This window comes from Sus scrofa, chromosome 5, assembly GCF_054392235.1.
Source record: "Sus scrofa isolate SSC_HxYL_T2T_F1_AM1 chromosome 5, Sscrofa_HxYL_maternal_Yorkshire_Landrace_v2.0, whole genome shotgun sequence".
Taxonomy (NCBI): Eukaryota; Metazoa; Chordata; class Mammalia; order Artiodactyla; family Suidae; genus Sus; species Sus scrofa.
Window position 1 is genome coordinate 29,298,543 of NC_139387.1, and position 21,208 is coordinate 29,319,750.

At 36.0% G+C, this 21,208-nt stretch overlaps 2 long non-coding RNA genes across 8 annotated transcripts in view; one reads left to right on the top strand and one right to left on the bottom strand.

The window, feature by feature from the left end:
* LOC110260691 (uncharacterized) overlaps nucleotides 1-11,324 on the bottom strand; it is a 288,982-nt gene extending 277,658 nt beyond the window's left edge. Inside the window, exon 1 of the long non-coding RNA XR_014803466.1 lies at nucleotides 11,192-11,324. This is a non-coding gene — a long non-coding RNA (uncharacterized LOC110260691). The remainder of the gene's footprint in view (nucleotides 1-11,191) is intronic.
* Nucleotides 11,325-11,348: 24 nt separating this feature from the next.
* LOC102167263 (uncharacterized) overlaps nucleotides 11,349-21,208 on the top strand; it is a 384,081-nt gene continuing 374,221 nt past the window's right edge. For 6 of the 7 annotated variants that reach the window (XR_014803464.1, XR_014803462.1, XR_014803463.1 and 3 more), the window contains exon 1: nucleotides 11,383-11,494. This is a non-coding gene — a long non-coding RNA (uncharacterized LOC102167263). Of the gene's footprint in view, nucleotides 11,495-21,208 lie in introns of all 7 variants that reach the window. The other variant, XR_014803459.1, reaches the window with a different exon arrangement.

The following is a 21,208-nucleotide window of genomic DNA, read 5'->3' on the forward strand; positions in this document are numbered from 1 at the left end:
CGTGGGAAAATAAAAGAATAAATAAATAAATAAATAAATAAATAAAATCTCCTCTCGTAGAGAATAAACCATGGAGGTGAAAGGCTTATACTCTAAAAACTATAAAGCACTGATAACAGAAAGTGAAGATGATAAAAGGGTGGGAAGACATCCTATGCTTTTGGATTGTAAGAATTAGTATTGTTAAAATGGACATACTACCCTAAGCAATCTACAGATTTAATGTAATCTCTACAAAATATCCATGATGTTTTTCACACAAGTAGAATAATCCTAAAATTCATATGTAATCATAAAGGAACTTGAATTACCAAAGCAATCTTGAGAAAAAAGAACAAAGATAGAGGTATCACCCTGCCAAACTTCAAAGTATACTACAAAGCTACCTTGATTTTGGACTGTTTAAGGAAGAATAATATATTTGAGTCTCATTTACATTGCTGCATGTTCTTTTTATTGCTTAGTAGTACACCCAGAGACATCTGTTTCTAAATTCTGACAATTATAAACTCTACTATTACAAACATTCATATGGAGGTTGTCAACAAAGTTTTTATTTCTCTGAATATATAATTAAGAATGGAATTGCTAGATCATATAGTATGTTTAATTTATAAGAAATATGATCTTGCAATCCCTCTAGCAATGTATAAGAGTTACATTCGCTCAGGAGTTCCTGGCGTGGCTCAACGGGATCTGTGGTGTCTCTCTAGCACCAGGATGCAGGTTCTATCCCTGGCCTGGCATAGTGGGTAACAAGGATATGTATCTGACACAGATGCCAACTGTGGCTAGGATCTGACCCCCTGTCTGAGAACCTCAGGTCTTCAGTATTTACTATTGTCACTTTAAAGTATGTATGCACTTTAATAGGTGTGGAGTGGTATTTCATTGGGGTTTTACTTTACATTTCGCCAATAACTAATGATGTTTACCATCTTTTACTGTGCATATTTACCATTAATATATCTTCACTGATAAATTATCATTCAAATACTCAAATTTATTCAAATATTTTAAACATAGTCCTTCAACAGATATGGAGAAAATATTTTCTTTCAACTTTAGCTTGCTTTTTTATTCTATCAACAGTATTTTTCACAGAGCAAATTTTTTTAATTTTGATGAAGCCCAATTATCAAATTTTTCCTTTATGAATCATGTTTTTGATGTTTTAACAAAGAACAGTTGAGTTCCACAGTCCTAAAAATTTTCTTGTTTTCTTCGAAAAATACTATAGTGTTACACTTATATTTAGATATATTATTCATTTTCAATTAATTTGTCTATAAAGTATAAGGTGAAAGGTATCAGATTGTGCCATCCAAAAATATGCCTCTCTAGCACATGAAACATTTTGAGCTAAAGTCTACTGAGAATCAACGGACACCAGAAAAGCTCTAAAATCAGGGTACAAGTTTTCCTTTTAAAGGAAATTTATACTTATAAGGAAGTTTCCATTTCCTTAGAAATGTTTACCAGGAAGAGGAGGACTCTTAACAATTCTTATTAATGGAGAAGGCACTGGCTTAAAGTTGAAAAACAAACCTTACTTTAGTGTTCTTTAGAACACTTGCTTATTATTTTTTTTCCCCTGGTCACCTTCCCATAACTTACTTTTCCTGCCTGGATACCAAAAATCCCTTTTCCTTTGTTTTAGCTTAAGATGATATATAAACCCAAGTTCTCACTCGAATTGATAAATGCTACTTGTAAATGCTATGCACATGCTATTAAACCTCGGTTTTTCTCTCATTAAACTGCTTTTGCCCAGTCTTCCTTACAAGGCTCCTAATGATAACCTGAGATGAGTAGAGGAAAATATTTTTTTCCTCCCTTACAAAGGCAAAGACCAGTGTTAAATTATTTTGTATAATGATATTCAGTTGTTACAGCACAATCTGTTGCAAAGACTATCCTTTTCCAATTAATTACCTTTTTATCTTTGTCAAAATCAATGGACTATGTTTGTGTGCATCTATTTCTGTACGGTATTGTATTTTATACATCTGTCTATCCTTTCACAAAGATGACACTAGTTTGATTAATATAGCTTAATATAGTTACACTTCTACCTTCTAGAGTAATGAAAACAAAAAATAAAATAAACAAATGGGACCTCATTAAACACAGAAGCTTTTGCACAGGAAAGAAAACCATAAACAAAATGAAAAAAAAAAAAAGTGTACAGAATGGGAGAAAATATTTGCAAACAAAGTGACCAAAAAGTGATTACTCTCCAAAATATATAAATAGTTCATGTAGCTCAATATCAAAAAAACCAAACAACCCAATCAAAAAATGGGCAGAAGATCTAAGTAGACATTTCTCTAAAAAAGACAGATGGCCAAAAAGCACATGAAAAGATGCTCAACTTTGCTGATCATTAGAGATGATGCTGATTTTGATGCAAATCAAAACTACTATGGGGTATCACCTCACACCAGTCAGAATGGCTATCAAAAAATGTCTAAAAACAATATATATACTGGAGAGGGTATGGAGAAAAGGGAACATTGTTACACTACTGGTAGGAATACATATTGGTACAACCACTGTGGAGAACAGTATGAAGGCCCCTCAAAAAACAAAAATAGAACTACCATATGATCCATCAATCCCACTCCTGGGCATCTATCCAGGTAAAACCATAATTCTAAAAGATATATGCACCCCAATGTTTACTGCAGCACTATTTATAATAAAGACATAGAAGCAATCTAAATATCCATGGACAGGAGAAAGGATAAACGTGTGGTACATGTATACAATGGAAGATACTCAGCCATAAAAAGGAATGAAATAATGCCATTTGCAGAAACACAGATGGGCCTAGAGATTATCATACTAAGTGAAGTAAGGCAGACAGAGAAAAATAAACATCATATGATATCACTTATATGTGGAATCTAAAAAAATGAACTTATTTACAAAACAGAAATAGACTCACAGACTTAGAAAACAAGCTTATCGTTACCAGAGGGAAAAGACTGGGGGAAGGGATGAATGGGGTGTTTGGGATTAATATAAACACACTACCATATATAAAAATAGATAATTAACAAGGATCTACTCCATAGCACAGGAAGCTCTGCTCAATGTTCTGTAATAACCTATATGGGAAAGGAATCTGACAAAGAATGGATATATGTACATGTATAAATTAATCTCTTTGCTGTACACTTAAAACTAGCACAACATTGAAAATCTACCATAATTCCATAAAAATAAAATAAGAAAAAAATAATTATACTTAAAAGCAGAATGAGACTTCCAGCTTTGTTCCTTTCAAAATCATTTTGGCTATTCCAATAACATTGTGTTCCATAAACAATTTAGACCCAGCATGTAGATACCACAAAAAGTCCTGCTGGAACTTGACTAGAATTTCTTCAACCTATAGAACATTTTAAGAAAATGACATCTTCATTATATTGAGCCTTCAAATTCATGAACACATTGTATCTCTCCACTTATTTATACCTTTGATTTCTTTTATCGGCTTTGCGTAGTTTTTAATATATAAATCCTTCACAGATTATATTAATATTTTGGACAAACGTTGCTTAATTTTTGGAACAAAAGTAACTTGATTTCAGCTTTCAATTGGTTATTGGTAATAAACAGCAGAAACATAAAAAAAAGGAGAAACATAAACACCTGTGTGTGACATGAATATAGAATATCATAATCCCTTATCAATTACTATTGAAACATAAATCATTACAATTAACTCTGAAGGACTATTTGGCAATATTTAATAAGTTGAATATTCTCTTACCCTTGCAATTCTACTGCCATGGATTTATGATATGGTCATTTAACATGACTATAGGAAGACATTATAATAATGTCAGAGTGGAATTAAAACATAGTGGAGGGAGGAAAACTGGAAATACTGTTTATAAACAAATCTTTTGAATTGCAAAAAGAAAGATGTTTTTTAATTTTTTTTTAGATTGGAAAAATAACCTCATTTTATATGCTGAATAGAATGATCCAGGTGACATGCATGGGATTCAAATACTGGTGGGTAGGTAGATGTGATGGGGAATGTTAACAGAAATTTTATGGAAATACATTGTTTTAGGAGCTCAGAGAATATTTTCATAGAAATGAGTATAATCTCTCTTCCTGGCTTCCAATCTCCACCTCTGCAATCCTTTAGACATAGTAAAAGACCTACTTCCTCAAGCAATGCCTCTATAATAAATGATAATGACAATAACATTGGTATAGGGTATTTGAGCCTTTATTATTTGACAATACATGTGCTCTGAGACATCTCTCTCTCTCAACCTCACCTCTTAGAAATGTGGAGAATCAGACTTAGCAAGGCTGTGATTTGCCCAAGAGCATCCATTTAGGAACCCATAAGTGAAATTTTAACTCATGTCTACTGACTCCAAAATTCAACTTAACCAACTAACTTAACCCTATCATATTGCCCATCTGACAATATATATACTCCAGTTCTTCAACTTGCAATTACTGCTTAAGTATTCTCCATATTTTCTTACACACAATTTATATTATGGATTTTTCAATCATATCAACTGAGATAGCTAGTTTCAAGATCCACTTTTTCTATCACTTGGTAATAGGCTACTTGATAATAAGGCAATGAGAAGTGTGAGCTGAAACAGACTTTTAGCTATATCTTTATGTTTCTTGATGCATCCTCATCTAGACTTATCCTGATTTTCTATCTTTTCTGTTATATGAGCCAAAAGCATTTTTTCCTTTAAAATAATCTGCATTCACCAAAAGAGACCAGCACAATCCAATTCACAACCTTCAGTCAGATTCAATCTTTCCCTTCCTTGTATTCTCATTGTAATTTCCTCAGATCTGACATTCAGGAAATGTTTATTATTAAACTTTTCTGTATGTATTTTCTATTTTTTCAAGCTAGAAGATAAAGACTACATATTCTTCAATTCTGGATTACTGCTTCCCTGATATTATGCCTTCCAAATAATTATTGGAAAATTGCAATACACTAAAATTGATTAAAAATGAATAAGAAAATGTGGCAGGTTTTTGGTGCTTCAGTCAAAAGAAATTGAATTCTTCTAAAATAAATACACCATATTTTAATTTTCCCACTGGCATAATAGGGATTAAATGGCTCTGAGATATTAAATGCATTAAAATGTTCAAAGCAGAGTCTCCTATTTTTATACATGTAGGTTAACTGTATTGAGGATTGTGCATATATGGCTTCTCCATTTCTTCATGAAGATTTCTCTATCTAAATATGAGATAAAGATTTCTATTTTTACATTAGTAATCAACATAAGGAACATATTAATTGCTAGAAAGTTAACATACCTAGAAATAACTAACCAGTTTTTTTGGTATTTTTGGTATTTTTCATATACCAAAATACATTGTATTTCCATATTATTTACAATTTTAATCATCAAGAATACTTATTCTGGAGTTTCCATAGTGGCTCACTGGAAACAAATGTGACTAGTATCCACGAGGACGCATGTTTGATCCCTGGCCTCACTCGGTGGGTTGGGGATCCAGCATTGCCGTTAGCTGCCATAGGTTGCTGACACAGCTCAGATCTGGCGTTGCTATGACTGTCGTGTAGGACAGTGGCCAAAGCTCTGATTTGACCCCTAGCTCAGGAACCCCCAGTGTGGCCCTGAAAAGACCAAAAAAAACCCCAAAATACAAAACAAAACAAAAAAACAAAACACTTATTTCATTTCCTAGTAAAATATACATTTATTGTGGAAATATTTATGCCAGAAGCTGAATATGATTTTTTCCTCACAAATAAAATAAAATCTTTTTTTAACTTTAAGCAAATTTTTATTAAAGAAAAGTTTCCACATAATTGAGTATTTCTCCATATGGTACAAAAGTATTTTATTCCCCAGAGGAATATTGTTTTTTAACTTACCTGATGATGGCAAGTACTAAAATCTTTATTTTAACAAAAGTGTAGGAAAATGCTTCAGGGATGTAGTTAGAAAGCAGTAACTTGGGACATGGCTCTTGCACTCAGTTATTGGGAATGTACAAATGTCTTTGCAGTCAAAAACACAAAATAAATTATCAGTAGGCACAGACAGCAACAGTATTAAACCATTGTATGTTTTTCACTGAAGCCAGTAGCTGATGGTTACAGTTATCTCCTTACATAATAAGCTGGCTTTTCTCTAGTCATTTCCTACAACTGACTTCTCTGAAGTTATTGGTGAAGAACACTGCCTTGAGCTTCCTATCACAGTTCATTAGTAACTATAAAGAACTACGCTAGGAACTATAGCATACCACGTCCCATAACAACTCCCATAGCATCCATTCTACTCATTACAGGGTCCTTTTCTTTAGAATTTTCTGTGACTGCATCTTCTGCTGTAGTTAACAAAGAGGCCACTCCAACATCATGCAGCAAAGCAGTTTTTACAACTTTAGTTATAGCCATGATTCCTTTTTCACCATATTCACATGGTCTGTAAGAATAATGCCACAACCACCTGAGGAACTCTGCACAATTTTCTCAACTGTCAATGATCCTTCAGCAGCTAATTCTTAGCAAGAGTCATTGCATGGATTTTGAGTGTTCTTTTAATAATTTCCATATAAATTTTTATCTTCATTAGCTGTTATAAAGTTCTTTCATGCCTTTAGAATAGGTACATTTGAACATAGTTTTCTATTGAGTAGTTGCAAATTAACTACTCCTGGGGCCTACAAATAAAACAAAGAAGTTATATTTTAAGTATTTTCCCTGACTTATCAAGTACTCATTTTTTAAATCTACTGTGTTTTCTGAGCATTTCATTGAAACTGACTTAATTTTAAAAATAAAGCAAAGAGCCTTCTGAACATTCAAAATTTAATGCATAAACTAATTCAAATAAAATTCATTAGATTCACTAATCAAAGAGTTCCTCTGTCCTTAACCCAGACTAATGCTTTTCAATGTATGAGCAATATCTTTATACAACAATCCTAAGAGGGAACTCATTCTACAAGGCCATCATCACTTTTAACCCCAAATCAGAGAAAGACACCACCAAAAAATGAAAATTATAGGGCAATAACACCAACGAATTTAAATACAAAGTCCTCAAAGAAATATTAGGAAACTAAATTTAATAATACTTTAAAAGGATCATACACCATGACAAGCTGGGATTTACCCCAGCGGCTCAAGAATGAGTATTTTCAAATCAGTCAATGTGATACATCCTGTTAGGCAATTGAAGAATAAAAACCTTATGATTATCTCAATATATGCAGAAAAAGTTTTTGGCAAAACTTAGCATCCACTAATGATAGAAACTCTCAATAATGTGGCTATGGAGGGAACACACCTCAAAAAAATAAAGGTCAGATATGACAAGACCATAGCTAGCATCACACACAATGATAAAAAGCTGAAAGCTTTTCTTGTAAGATGAGAAATAAGGCAAGAACACCCACTATACCACTTTTATTCAACATAGTATCAGGCATCCTAATTATAGCAATGAAACCAAAAAAAAAAAAAAAAGATAGAGAGATAAAAGGCATCCAAATTGAAAAGAAGTAAAAAAATCACTTTTTGCCCATGTCAAATACAAAAAAATCTAAAGATGCTGCCAAAAACCTAGTATAACTAAGATATAAATTCATTAAAGTTGTGGTATATACAAATTAATATACAGAAACCAATTGAATTTCTATACACTAATAACAAACTATCAGAAAGAGAAATTAACAATCTCATAATTGCAGCATAAAGAATAAACCCAACTAAGAAGATAACAAACCTAAGCTTAGAAAACCGTAAGACATTTTTCATTTTTTTTATTACTCAAATGAATTTATCACATTTGTAGTTGTATAATGATCGTAACAATCTGATTTCACAGGATTTCCATCTCACAGCCCAACCATAAGACATTTTTGAAATAAATTAAGCAAATGGAAAGAGGCACACTGTTCATGGAAAGGAAGAACTAATATTGTCAAAATGATCATACTATGCCAGGTAATCTACAGATTCAATGCAATTCCTATCAAGATACAAAAGCATTTTTTTCACAGAATTAGAACGAGTAACTCTAAAATTTGTATAGAAACACTAAATACCTTCAACAACCAAAATGCTTCTGAGAAAGAAAAACAAAGCTGGAGATACCATGTTCCTTGATTTCAACCTATATTATGAAGCTACCATAATCAAAACAGTATAATATTGGCACACAGACACATAGATCAATGGAAAAGGAAAAAGAGCCCAGAAATAAATTCATATTTATATGGTCAATTAATCTATGACATATGAGACAAGGCTATATACCATGGGGAAAAGACAGCCTCTTTAATAAGTCAAGTTGGGAAAAGTGGAAATATGGAAAAAAAAAAAAAAACTGGACTATTTTCTCACAGCATATACAAAATAAACTCAAAATGGACTAAAGAGTTAAATATCAGACCTGGGACCATAAAAGTTCTAGAAGAAATCATAGGCAGTAAACCCTTTGCAATTAGTCTTCAAAACATTTTTTTTATATGTCTCCTCAGGCAAATTAGACAAAAGCAAAAATAAACAAATGAGAATACATAAATATAAAATAAAAAGCTTTTGGACAGCAAAAGACTATCACAAAATGAAAAGGCCATCTACTGAATGAGACAAGATATTTGAAAACGATATATCGGATACAGAGTAAAATAGACAAAATATACAAAGAATTCATTAAATTCAACATCGAAAAACCCAAATAATCCAATTAAAAAATAGGCAGAGGACAATTTTTCAAAGACATACAGATGGCCAACAGGAATGTGAAAAGTACTATTGGCGGGAATATAAATTAGTGCAGCCACTATGGAAACCAGTGTAGACATTGCTCAAAAAAATCAAAATAGAACTGGCATATGATCTGACAATTCCACTCCTGAGTATTTATCTGAAGAAAACATTAATTCAAAAGTTCCTGTTGTGGCTCAGCAGTTAACAAATCTGACTAGCATCCAAGAGGATGCAGGTTTGATCCCTGGCCTTGCTCAGTGGGTTAAGGATCCAGCATTGCCATGAGCTGTGGTGCAGTTCCCAGATGCAGCTCAGATCCCACACTGCTGTGTCTGTAGAGTAGCCTGCAGCTGTAGCTCCGATTTGACCCCTAACCTGGGCACTTCATATGCCATGAGTGCAGTCCTAAAAAGCAAAAATGAATAAATAAATAAATAAATAAAAAGATATGGTATATACACAATGGAATATTAGCCATAAAAAATGAAATTTTGACAAATGTGACAAGAAGGATGGAGCTAGTTAGTATTATACTAAGTGAAATGAGTCAGAGAGAGACAAATTCCATATTTCATTTTTATGTGGAATCTGGAAAAGAAAAGAAAGGAATACACAAAACAGAAATAAGCTCATAGATATTCACAGAACTGGTGGTTACCAGTTCTGAAGGTTTGGTAGGTAAAGGGATGAGTAAAATAGGTGAGGGGGATTAAGAGGTACAAGCTTCCCTTTACAGGGATGAAAGTCACAGCATGGGGAAGATAGTTAATAACATTGTAATATAGCTGTATGGTGATAAATGACAACTAAAGTTATTATAGTGATAATTTTGAAATTTGTAGAAATATCAAATATGTGGTACACTTAAAACTAACATGTGTTGCAGATCAATTATATTTTAATTAAAAATTAGTTTTATCTACCTTATGTAATAGTAAAATCTACTTTCCTAATGAATTACTGTGTGTGAATGTTTTGTATTTTTCCAGTACCTATTGATAATGATATTAAAGTTTGTTTCTCAAAGCCCAGTGTTAATATTTTACATAGATATATGTATTTAAGTGTGTGTTTGTAAATTACATGTATATTTATATTTAATTACATAATAGTACTCTTTCCATAATTTTAATTTTTGTTTTTATTCCCAATCAAATTTAAGCAAACAGAAAGACAGGAATTTGTGATTCTCTTTTTTGCTGTTGTTTAATTGCTGTCTCCTCTGTGCTTAGTTCTATCCCTTGCACTTAAACTTTCAGTCTGAATATTTTTACAATGTATAAATATTACCCACTAAAGATCATCTTATACCTGCTAATGTTGGTGAGCAAATTAAAAAAAAAAAAATTCATGCCTGAGAAATTCACATTGCTCATTTATACCCCTCTACTCTATTAAATTGATTTTTGCTGTGAGATGTAGGCTAAAATCCACGCACTCCCCTTTATTAAACTGTGGGCCAAGAGAACCCTCAGCTTTTGCAGCAAATGAGCCAGCAACAGGAGCAGTTCATATAAATGCTGAAATGAGCACACTGGGGAGCTGGTGGATATCTCTGATGTGGAGCATGAGGTGGGTCTTTAGAAGAGGAGGCCCAGAATATCAACTACATTCACCTGACAATGCAGGAGAAAGACGCTACAGAAAGATGGAAGCCCTGGGCTTCCAGAACTATTTTGATTGCGAAAAAAAAGCGGAGAACTTGGCTGTAATTTCCTCCTAAACAGAACTTTGGTTAGAATAATATTGGCGGGCAGGCCATCCACAACCCCACTTCGCAAACATTTATTTAATTAATTAACTTATTTACATACATATATGTGTTTTACTTTATTTTTATGTACTCATTTAAGAATTAGAAAAAAATCAAAAACCTTGAAACAAAACACCCCAATTCCCACTCTCCTAAAGCAGTCCCACCACCACAGGACTGAAGGTGACAAGTGGGTCCCTCATGGCCTTAGTCCCAGCTTCCTGCAGCCAGATGGAGAGTTGGGTGCTTGGTTCTCCCTCACCTCAAATAATTCCCGACACTTTCCCACCTAGAAGGCAGAGCCCCTGACCTGTTGAAGTTACCCTAATCTTTTTGTCTGGAGTGTCCACTTGGATGCCTAAGGGCCCCTCCAGTCTGTATTTCTTTGCTGGGGAGGGAGATGTCTCGTTTGTCCCTCGTGGGTAAGGGATAAGATCAGAGACGCCCTGGAAGTTAAGGACATCTCCTACTCCAGGTTAGAACAGTGTCCCTGATAAATGTTTTTAAGTGAATAAAAGTTTTACAAGCCAACAAACAAAAATAAATTAAAAAGTGAAGAAGCCAGTAACCTCATGGCAGGCTGTTGATAGATAAGCTGAGTCGGAAAGAGCCCAACACCCTGCCGCAGAGCGGAAAAGTTCAAGGAACAGGTGGTAGTTTTCTCTTACCTTTCAGCTGCTAACAGGATATAAATAACTGGCCCTGAGGACATGCAATAGAGCCTCTCGGAGTTGCTGCAGCCTTGGACCTCCGCCGACTAGGTATCGCTACCCCAGCATTCCCCGCTAAAAGCCCACCTTCCTGCCCAGACCACTTCCGGCTCCTGATAGGCTTGAGATTTGCATGCCGCGCACGCGGAGTTTGTTCCTTTGGCGAGTTGGGATGCTGCCTCCCAGCCCCGATGCTGGTCTGCGAGTGACAGCCCTTCTCTCACACCTGCCTGTGCCTCTGGGGCTGCGAGCTACTGCACGGTGAGTCTGAAAGTTGGATCGTTGTGGGGAGAAGTGGAAGCAGTCGATTGGTGTTTGCAAGATAGGAAGGGATTCCCGGCACCAGCGGCACTGGAATCAGGTGCTTTCTCTTCCCAGGACTTGGCTCCTGATTCTATAGTAACGGATCTGTCCTGTGGGCTTCTTTTGGGAAGGTGGGCAGGGTGCAGCAACTTGGAGGTGGTTATGCCATTCCCTGAAGCCATTTTATCTGTAGCTCAGCACATCCCAACTTCTCCTTTTCCTTCCGCATCAGGACCTGCCCTTATGTCTCCACAAAATCCCAGCCACACAGTATACCCTGTGGGCTCCAGCTGTGCCCTATTTTCCCTCCTGGGAAGCTCCACACTCCATCCCGCCCCCCAGACATGCTCTGACTGATAGCCCAAAAGATTAATTCAAACTAGAGAAAATACTTTCTTATGTCTGGAAATAAATGAGTTGGAATTGTTAGATTTTCATAGATTGAAAATTCATTCTGTTAGTTAAAAGGCAGCTGGAAGCTTAGAGAAAGAAAACAAGGCCAGTGAAGAAGGACAGCAAAGGGAACACGAGGCCAAAAGAACTTGGTTTCTTCTACTTTGTCCTAAAACCTGTGGTCTAGGTCTAGTGATTTTTATGGTATGACATGAGGTTGGCGGGAACAAATACTGCACTTTCGTCTATCAAGTCATAGCTGTGCTGTGACAAACGAGTGTTTGCTTACCTGGCATGACTGTGTCTTCCAAACAAATCTACCAAATTGGAAGTTTCTGCAGCTGCATGGACTTGTTAAGCAGTAACTCCTAGAAACATTTTTCAACTTTTGAAAATAAATTGTTCTAGTAGATTATTGTAGATTTTCATGTTCTAAGAACTCTAAGGAGGAAGAACCATAAATGAAAGCCAAATGGCACATGTAAAGCAGTATATAGGATGTTATGACTCAGGAACACACATGCAGCAAAACAGTTTTCAACAAATTAACCAAGGAAATTGACTTTACTCCTTTCCTGGAGGGCAGGGGGCCTGGCACTGACAACACATGAGAATTAACAGCACAGAGCTGTTAGGTGGAATGGGGCTTGAGTCATTTTATTCTTGTATTAAATGAAATAGGGACCACAGGATGCTGGTGGACCATGGGCTGTCCAAGCCACAGGTATTTGAATTACACAGGCATCCTGATTTATTAAAAATACTGTATCAGCCGTGAGCTGTGGTGTAGGTCACAGACACAGCTCAGATCCTGCGTTGCTGTGGCGTAGGCCGGTGGCTACAGCTCCGATTTGACCCCTAGCCTGGGAACTTCCATATGCCGCAGGAGCGGCCCTAGAAAAGACAAAAAGACAAAAAAAAAAGAACTGTATCATTGTATCTACCATCTATTTAGTGTGCATCATTTCCTGTGCCTTGGGTGAAAATTCAAGAAAGTATATGACTTTGATAATCATAAAAATTATCAAAGAAATTTTGGTAGTTAAGGCAACTTAATAGTCTAATGGCCACCAGCTGTAGCCATCTTGGACTTAACACCGAATCCCACGGATTGCTCACAGTGGTAACACACAGCAGGTGTTTGAGAAAGGGATGTTTATGCAAGATGCAGGCTTCCTCTCATGGGCGACTTTGACTCAGATTCCCTGTTTGCCTGGGAAAACTTTCTTAGACATGTTCAGTGGTCTGAGACACTTTCTACCCAGTCTCCTTCAGGGAGACGGTCATAAGGCCTCTGTCAAGTCTGAAGGCTCTCCCGGCCTTCTCTGTCTCCCATCACTTACTCTTCATAGAGATTTACCCAAATATATGCATATCATCTTGATGTTTGCTTCTTTAAGTACCCAAACTAACATGATGAATTTTCTAAAAATTACAAACATAATCTTGGTTAAGAAATTAGAATTTTGAGTACAAATTATTAGTCCAAACTCTGAACTTGTTTTAATGGCAAACTTCCTTTTAACTAGCACAGGTTTGCTGTCAATAAACCCTTTATTGAAAGAGGGTGGGCTAAGACTTAATTTTTATCTCTTTCTTCTCATTGTGCTTCTCCTCTTCCTCCCTCCCTCCACCCAGTATCTCTCTCAGTAGTCACTTTATGTCCAGAGATGTGGAAAAGAAGTGCAATAGGAAAGGATTTTCCACTGGAAGATCATTGGTATTGACAGATGCTTAAAGCCAACTTTGTGAGGTGGTCTTTTTTTACGGACATTCAAAATTTCCTTTTGTAGGCCTCTTTGTCCTACAATTTCTTTGATCTAGGCAGATACAGTTTAATCCAGTCTTTAGGAATCTTGCATCACCCCAGTTCTTTTCTCGTGGAATTCCGCCATCCTTTAACAGATACACACAGTGCTATTGTGATTTATAGTAAGAAATAGGTACTTGGTCTTCATTCCCATTTCTGACACAGAGTTCCTGAAACCATTGGCATTTCCTAGGTGCCAAGAGTAATAAACATGTCTTGATACTCATTACAACCCCCTTTCAACTACACCTGAGTATATATTAATGTGGTGACTTTTGGAAAGCACCTGAGAATGCTAAGGGGCATCCTAAGGAAGGGGCTGTTGCCTGGAGAACCAACCATGTGACTGGGGGGTTGCGACTTTTAGTCCACCCCCTCTCCTCTGGGGAGAAGAGAAGAGTTACGTTTTAGTAAGAACCTAAGGGTCAATGATTTAATCAGTCATGCCTATGTTGAAAAAAGTCTCTGAAACCCCCTCAAAGGGTGGGGTTTAGAGCTTCTGGGTTGGCAAACACATGGGAATGCTAGGGAACAGTGCTCCCAGAGAGCAGGAAAGCTCTGTGCCCCTTCCCCATATACCTTGCCCTATGCATGTCTGGCATCTAACTGTTCCTGAGTTATGTCCTTTTATAGTGAACTGGTCATCTAGTGAGTAAAATGTTTCTCTGAGGTCTGTGAATCACTCTGCAAATTAATTGAACCTGAGTGGGGGGGTGGGCAATCCCTACACACACTCTGTTTCTCAAACCTTTGTGGCTGAATCTGGTTTATAGGAAAGACTTGTGTGGATGAATACTAGGAATGCAGGCCTACCCTCATGAACCATCTCTGTTGGGCTGCTTCAGCCTGCCTGAGCTTATGCTAGTTTGAGATAGGTCTGGGTTCTCTTTGTCTTCCTCTGCAGAAGGCTCCAGCTGCATCACTTCACCACTTTCTGGGGATTAGCAGACTCCACCCCTCTGCAGTTCTTACAGATCGTGAGAGCTCTTATGCGTCAATAAGTCTTTCTCCCAAATCTGCCTATTTTCTAACTGCATCAAATTTAGGGGTCTAATAGTTGTGAAAATAATTCTTAATAATCCCTTTGAAAATTTCCAAGAGATGATTTTCCCCTTATTTTCAAATTTAACATTTACTGTGTTCCTAGTTCTTTATATACATTTATGATAAATACATACTTACATTACTTGTAAATGATTAAAACTCACCTGGAGATAGAGGATAAGCAGCATATTGGAGACACAGTATTTGGAGTTGCTTACTTCTCTCATGTTCACAGAAAATTGCTGAAAATACTTAGGGGTATTTTGCTGGAGAACAAGAGTTGAGAAATAAACTGCAGGGAAACAGGTAAATAGCTGAGTCAAACAGGGTTTTTTATATGTAATCAGAGTATTATATTCCCTTTGTAGTCTTTTGCCCAAGCTGGTTAATCTTAATTTAAATTACATCTAATAATTTGAAAACTTTATAAGTAGAGTATTTTGGGGGTTATTTGTGTCCCAGTAGGGAATGGGTATTAATTAAGAAAAAAGACAATATGAGGGGAAAATAAGGTTAAATTGTTTTAAAGGAAAGGATAGTTAAATAATATGGTGAGACTACATTGTTAATCATAATACATTGAATTCCTCTATTTCAAGCAATAATACATTTATTTTTGAATAAAGTGGTAATAATTTTTAAGATTTTCAATTCTCAGGAGTTCTCTTTGTGGCTCAGCAGTTAATGAACCCAGCTAGGATCCATGAGAATGTGAGTTTGATCCCTGGCCTCGCTCAGTGGGTTGGGGATCTAGCATTGCTGTTAGCTGTGGTGTAGGTTGCAGATGTGGCTCGAATCCGGCGTGGCTGTGGCTGTAGCTGCAGCTCCAATTCAACAGAGGGCGAGGAACCTCCATGTGCAGTGGGTGTGGCCCTAAAAAGCAAAAAAATAAATAAATAAATAAATTTTTTTTTTTACTCTTTCCGTATGGCGCTGTCATGTAAGATTTGTAAGTCTTATGCTATATGGGTATATATTTACCTGATGAATTCCGAAGTAGACAACCTTTATCACTTCTCTAATCAATTGTTTTATATTAGAGAAAAAAATAGAAATATAATGTCATGTTATATAATACTTCTTGAGTAACATTTATATGTAAAAATTGTGTTATGAGTATGTGTGGGAGTCTTCAAATTATTGTCTAAAAATCCTATGTAATTTTAAAGGTACATTTTTGGAAACCTTATATGCAGAGTACATATATGTGAGGAATTGTAAACTCCACATAAGATTGTTCTTTAAAAATATTTAGTTTGTTTTGTTATTACACTTGAAAGACTAGATAAGAATATCTCACATGTAGCTCCATCATGCTACTTAACTTGATCTTTTCATCTACTGAAGTTAAACTCAGTTTTTGATGGTTCTCATATTCTAACTGGATCAGGTTATTGACTTAGTATATATACTCTTTTTTTAAAAGAAAATTTATGAAAGTATTTTTGATTTACAATGTTGTGCCAATCTCTGCTGTACAGCAAAGTGACTCAATTATGCACATGTATACACTTCCCTTTATACTCCTTTACATCACAGTCCATCCCAGGAGAGTAGACATATTTCCCTGTGCTATGCAGTAGGACCTTGTTTATGCTTTATAAACGTAATACTTGGCATGGCCTAACCCAAATTCCCAGCCTGTACCTCTCCTTCCCGCCTCAGCAACCACAAGTCCATTCTCTATGTCCCTTGGTCTGTTTATGCTTTATAGATAGGTTTATTTATGCCACATCTTAGATTTCACATATAAGTGATGTTGTATGCTATTTGTCTTTCTTGTTCTGACTTACTTAGTATGATAATCTCTAGATCCATCTATGTTGCTGCAAATGACCTTATTTTGTTCTTTTTATGGCTGAGTAGTATTCCATTGTGTATATGTACCACATCATCTTGATCCATTCATCTATCAATGGACATTTAGATTATTGTGGATAGTGCTGCTATGAATATAGGAGTACATAGATCTTTCTTTTGTTGGCTATTGTGGATAGTGCTGCTATGAATATAGGAGTACATAGATCTTTCTTTTGTTTTTTTTTTTTTTTTGTCTTTTTTTCTTTGTAGGGCCACACCCATGGAATGTGGAAGTTCCCAGGCTAGGGGTCTAATTGGAGCTGTAGCCACTGGTCTATGCCAGAGCCACAGCAATGCCAGATCAGAGCCGTGTCTGTGACCTACACCACAGCTCACGGCAACGCCTGATCCTTATCCCACTGAGCAAGGCCAGGGATCGAACCCACAACCTCATGGTTCCTAGTTGGATTCGTTTCCACTGCGCCATGATGGGAACTCCTAGATCTTTTTGAATTATAGTTTTGTATGGATGTATTCCCAGGAGATGGATCATATGGTAGTTCTAGTTTTAGTTTTCTGAGAAACCTCTGTACTGTTTTCCATAGTGGTTTTACCAATTTACATTCCCACCAACAGTGTAGGAGGATTCCCTTTTCACCACACCCTCTCCAGCATTTGTTATTTATAGACTTATTAATAATGGCCATTTGTAACTGCATGAGGTGGTATTGTAGTTTTGATTTGTGTTTCTCTAATAATTAGTGATGTTGAACATTTTCTCATGTGCCTGTTGGCTATCTGTCTTCTTTAAAGAAATGGCTATTTAGGTCTTCTGCCCATTTTTGATTGAGTTTTTTGCTGTTGGTTGTTGCTGAGTTGTATGAGTTGTTTATATATTTTGGAGATTAAGCCCTCATCGATTGCATTGTTTGCAAATATTTTCTCCCATTCCATAGGTTGTCTTTTTAGAGTTTTTTGTTTGTTTTTTGCTTTGTTTTGATGTGTTTTTATGATTTCCTTTGCTGTGCAAAAGTCTGTAAGATTGATTCGGTCCCATTTTTTTTGTTTTTGTTTTTATCTCTACTGCCTTTGGAGACTGACCTAATAAAAAGTTTGTTCAAATTATGCCAGAGAATGTTTTTCCTATGTTCTCTTGTAGAAGCTTTATGGTGTCATGTCTTATGTTTAAGTCTTTAATAGATTTAATTAAGTCTTTAATTTCATAGATTTACATGCAGCTGAAGAACTTTCCCAGCACAGCTTCCTGAAAAGACTGTCTTATTCCCATTTCATAATCTTGCTTCCTTTGTTGAAGATTAGTTGACCATAGATAGGTGTGTGGATTTCTGGCTATCTATTCCATTCCAATGATCTACATGACTGTTTTTTTTTTTGTCATTGTTGTATTTAACTAGCATCACACTGTTTTGATTACTCTAGCTTTGTAGTATGGTCTGAAGTCTGGGAAAGTTATACCTCCTGCTTTGTTTTCTATTCCTCAGGATTGCTTTGGAAATTCTGAGTCTTTTATGGTTCCATATAAATTTTTGTATTACTTGTTCTGATTCTGTGACAGATTTCATGAGTAATTTGATAGGGATCACATTAAATCTGTAGATTGCTTTGGGTAGTATGGCCGTTTAACAATGTTAATTATTCTGATCCTTGAGCATGGGATATCTTCCCATTTATTTGAATTGTCTAATTTCCCTGATTAATGTTCTTTTTTTCCCCCCTTTTTAGGCCCACACCCACAGCATATGGAAGTTCCCAGGTTAGGGGTAGAATCAGAGCTACAACTGCCAGCCTACTCTACAGCCACAGCAATGCAGATCTGAGCTGCATTTGCCACCTACACCAAAGTGCATGGCAAAGCCAGATCTTTAACCCACTGAGTGAGGCAAGAGATCAAACCTGCTTCTCTTGGATACCAGTTGGGTTATTTATCACTGAGCCAAAATGGGAACGCCTCATAGTTCCTCAGCATATTAATCTTTCACCTCCTTGGCCAGGTTTATTCCTAAATTGCTGTTTGTTTCTTTGGGTGTATTTTTTGGTGCAATTTTAAAAGTATTGTTTTTAACAGTCCTTTTTCTTTTTTTTTTTTTTATCTTTTTGCCATTTCTTGGGCTGCTCCCACGGCATATGGAGGTTCCCAGGCTAGGGGTCGAATCGGAGCTATAGCCACCAGCCTACGCCAGAGCCACAGCAATGCGGGATCCGAGCTGCGTCTGCAACCTACACCACAGCTCACTGCAACGCCGGATCGTCAACCCACTGAGCAAGGGCAGGGACCGAACCCGCAACCCCATGGTTCCTAGTTGGATTCGTTAACTGCACCACGACGGGAACTCCATCATTCCTTTTTCTGATATTTTATTGTAAGTGTATAGAAATGCAACAAATTTCTGAATGTTAATCTTGTATCCTGCTACTTTGTTGAATTCTTTTATCATACCTAGCAGTCCTTAGGGTTTTCTATATGTAGTATCATGTCATCTGCATATAGTGACAATTTTACCTCTTCCAATTTTGCTACCTTTGATTTCCTCTGTTTTTCTGATTGCTATGACTAGGTATTTCAATACCATGTGGAATAGAAGTGATGAGAGTGGGTGTCCTTGTCTTGTTCCACATTTTAGCAGGAAGGCTTTAAGATTTTTTGCATTCAGTTTTATGTTGGCTGTGGGTTTGTCATAAATAGTTTTCATTTTGTTGAGATATGTTCCCTCTGTACTCACTTTGATAGTTTTTATCATGAATGAATGAATGTTGAATTTTATCAAATGTTTTTTCTGCATCTATTGAGATGTTCAAGTGTGTTTGACTTTCCTTTGTTAATGCTGTATTTACTTGATTGATTTGCAAATGTTGAACCTTTCTTGTGAAGTTGGGATGATCTCACTTGGTTGTGGTGTATCATCTTTTTTATGTTTTGTTGGATTACATTTGCTAAAATTGTGTTAGTTTTTGCATCTATATTCATCAAAGACATGGACCTATAATATTCTTTCTGGAGGGTACCTTTGTCTGATATTAGACTTTGTTTGGTATTAGAGTGGCTTCATAGAATGTCATTGGGAGTGTCTCCGCCTCTTTACACTTCTGGACAAGTTTAAGAAGGATGGGTTTAAGTTCTTTGTTGTTTGGTGGAATTTTCCCTTGAGGCCATCTAATCCCAGATGTTTTTTGGTAGTGAGTGTTTTGTGTGTGTATGTGTATATGTGTGTGTTTATTGCACATTCAATTTCACTTCTAGTGATTGGTCTTTACAAGTTATCTATTTCTTTTGGATTCAATTTTGTATCCAAAATTGTTTGCTGTATGGTTCTAGACATTTGTTTGTTTCTTCTAGGTTGTCAAATTTGTTGGCATATAAGTATTCATGATATTTTCTTGTGTGTGTGTGTTTTTTTTGTTTTTGTTTTTGTTTTTTGTATTTCTGTGATGTCTTTTGGGAGTTTTCCTTTTTCATTTCTTATTTTGCTTATTTCATTTCTCTCTTTTCTTCTTGGTGATTCTGGCCAGAGATTTTTTTTTTTCAGTTTTGTTGACTCTTAAAGAACCAGCTCTCAGTTTCATTGATTTTCTTTTTCCTATTTTTTTAAATCTCTACTTGGTTGATTTATTCTCTGATCTTCATTATTTCTGACTTTAGGTTGTGTTTTTTCTTTTACTAGGTCTTTCACGTGGTAATTAACTCTTTCTGTTGCTGCTGTTAGAATTTTCTCTTTATTTTTAACCTTTTTTTTAAACTTTCATCATTTTTATTATGACATATCTTGCTGTAGGTTTGTCTAGATTCATCTTGTTTGGTACCATCATCCTTCCTATATCTGAGTATCTGTTTCTTTCTTTAGATTTGAAAAGTTTTCAGCCATTTCTTCAAGTGTTTTTCCCATCCCTTTTTCTCTTTCCTGTGCTTTTAGGATCCCTGTTATGTGTAGACTGGTACACTTTATATTATCCCATAACTCTCTTATATTGCTTTCATTTTTTTGTTTTGTTTTGTCATTCTGTCTCTTGTCTTGATTGGGTGATTTCCATTAGTCTATGTTCCAAGTCATTTAATTGCTCCTCCACATTATTCATTCTGCTGTTCATTGCCGTTAGCTCAGCTTTCATCTCTGCAAATGAATTTTCTAATTTTTCCTGGCTCCTCCTTACAGTTTCTAGTTCGCTTTTACAGTAATCTCCATTTGTGTTAATAGCTGTTCTTAACTCCTTCAGGGTTTTTATTACCTTCTTCCTAAAGTCGGTGTCTGTTCAACTAAAGATGTCTGTTTCCTTGTTCCTTCGGAGAAATTCTCTTATTCTTTTAACTGGGAGTGATTCCTGGGCTTCTTCATTTCTCTTATATTTTTTCTACTTTGTGAGTATAGGGGAAACAATTATCTACTCTTAGAACCTCCCTGAGTAGCTTGTATGGGTTTACTATTTTTTGGTGTAAGGGCTGCTTTTGTTTTGAATGCTTGCTATTTCTTTGCTTAGTGTGTGCAGGCTGTTATCCCCATGATAGGGGTTTGCAAGTGCATGCCCTGTATGCATTCCCAGGGAGGTAAGCATGATGTGTGGTGCCTTTTCATGCATGGGCCCTTGGCAGGGGTGACAGCCCCCAGGGAGTT